At 34.0% G+C, this 2392-nt stretch overlaps 1 pseudogene; it reads right to left on the bottom strand.

Moving 5' to 3' along the window:
• Positions 1–307: 307 nt before the first annotated feature.
• Positions 308–817, bottom strand: LOC132427674 (double homeobox protein A-like; annotated as a pseudogene).
• Between the last annotated feature and the right edge of the window lie 1575 nt (positions 818–2392).

The raw sequence follows: 2392 nt of genomic DNA, 5'->3' as shown, positions 1-2392 counted from the left end.
AGTCAGTAGGGTTGTGTGGTGCTTTTAATCTGCCTCTGCCTCTGCCTCTGCCTCCTGAAGTCCTTTTTACCATCTCCAGCAGGCTCTGCCTCTGGAGAAGCTGAAGGTATGTTTAGCAGGGTATGTTCCCAGGAAGACTGAAAAATTTGGATCGCAGGCTGATGACATAAAATACACTGAATCTGTCTCCCTTTTCACCCTGTTCTGACTCCAGAGAAATAAGATAGTTGTCTCTAATGAGATTGGTACCATTCTACGTACTTTCTATATCTTCAAGGCGCTCATCTCAGAGATCTTGTCCCTGGTTTTATCTTTGTTCTAAGCCCTCATTAGCTTCTGTTTTCCTTTGGATACAGCAACTAGATCTGTGATTTTGAAACCAAACTTTAACTCTTGACTCTGAGACCCCAATTTCTTTTGCAAGTTTCTCTATGGAATCTCTCCCAGGATAATTGTTGCCTATAAATGCCTTGTTGAGGGTGTGTAATTGGGAGCAAGTGTACTTGATGCGAGGCTGTCTGTCATTTCTACTTTGAATCTTCTCTTCAGTGTGATCTCAGTCCTGGCTTGATTCTAAGTGCTCCTCACGTTCTGATTTTTTCTGGAATCCATGCCTAGTTCTTCGATTCTGAAAGCAATACTGGATCGTAAACTATTCAGTGTTGGTTTCTAGAGCAAGTCTTTGTCTGGTAGCATAACCTATGTAAGGGGTTTTGTTGAATGTGTCAGTGAGGATTTTCAGATGATCTGTGAAGCTGGTGCATCTGCCTCTACGCTTTGTTGCTATGGTCTTGTTTGAAGAGTTATCTTGGGCCATGTTAGAAGAGAGTCATGGAGTCTAAGGATTTGTATAGGAGCCTAAATCAACTTTTAAAAGAAGAACAAAATTATATGACTATACTAGCTCACTTTGCATCATATTATAAAGCTATAAATCAAGATAGTTTGGTGGTAGCATCAAAATAGGCAAATATATCAGTAGAAAGGAATATGAAGTTCAGAAGTGGATCAACACGTCCATTTTTGTCAATTAATATTTGACATGGTGTAAAGGCTATTCAATGGAGAAAGCAAGAAGGTTTTTTCTTTTTAATACCAAATGGAGATAGAAAAATTGTAAATCTATTCTGAAAAAGGAATCTAAGTTTCAATCTATACAGAAAATAGGAATGTAAGTTTCAATCCACAACTTGAGCCAAATACAAAATGTAAATCAAAACAGATTTCAGGAATACATGTGAAAACTTAACTATAAATGTTCTAGAAGAAAAAATAAGGAGAAATCTTTATGACCTTGGGTAGCTTACATAATCTGCTATCTAATAAAGATCTATTATTTAGCAGATAATTTAATTATCTATAGATTATCTAGTATTAAATTTCTTACATAAAACATTACAGTATAATCCATCAATAAAATAAAATTGGATAAATTTAACTTTAATTTTTTTTTGTTTTGCTTGAGAAAGACACTGTTAAGAGAATAGAAAAGACTAGCACAGACTAGACTGCATTATTTATTTTTCTTCTACACAAGTAGTTTTAGATTTCCCTGAGTTGTTACTACAAACACATTTTCACATTTTCATCATTTACGGTTAAGTGTGGACATTCCTGACATTTCTACTCTTTTAAAGTCATATTGATTTAAACTCTGAGGCACATAACCATAGGATTTTATGACATCTCTAGAGTTTAAGCCTTATCATTCTTTATTTACACTTATTCACTATAGTTCAGCAGATTCCCTTGCTGGAAGTCTGGGTCTAAGATGTCTTTGGCAGTTATTGATTCCAGAATCAAATGGCAGATTTATATTGATTATTACCATGAAACCACTTATGATATTTCCTATAACATGTTGGTTAATTTTGTATGGCATATCATGCTAACCAAGAATAATGAGAAGTGACAGCCTGTCTGGCTCAAAGTGATTGTTTCATCTCCAATATAGTGAAAGATAACAACTGTCACTGCTGTAGTGAATTAGGTAATATGGTAGAACCAAGGAGTTTGGATTAAACCAAGGCTGTAGGTCAAGGTTAGAAATGGCTGTGAGAATGGTGTATCATATGTTATGACTTATTAAATTGTAGTTAAAAAATGAGCAAATAGCTTTATTATTAATTTCAAATAAATCAAACGCTTATTGATACTGTTTTCAATATTGTTTCATGACCGTATCAGATGTTTTGCAGGTAGTTGGAGTGTTGATTATCAAACTAAGTATTTGCATTTATGTTCAACAAGAATAATGTACTAATCTTTAAGTGTAGGATGATTGTTTTTAATAAAGATTAATAACATTGGGCATGAAATAAACCGATAACCATTATCCAAATAAGTATACCTTGTATTCTAGACAGTGATTGTAGTATAAATTAAAAAATTT

This window comes from Delphinus delphis, chromosome 6 (genome assembly GCF_949987515.2).
Source record: "Delphinus delphis chromosome 6, mDelDel1.2, whole genome shotgun sequence".
Taxonomy (NCBI): Eukaryota; Metazoa; Chordata; class Mammalia; order Artiodactyla; family Delphinidae; genus Delphinus; species Delphinus delphis.
This window is presented reverse-complemented; position numbering and strand designations above follow the sequence as displayed.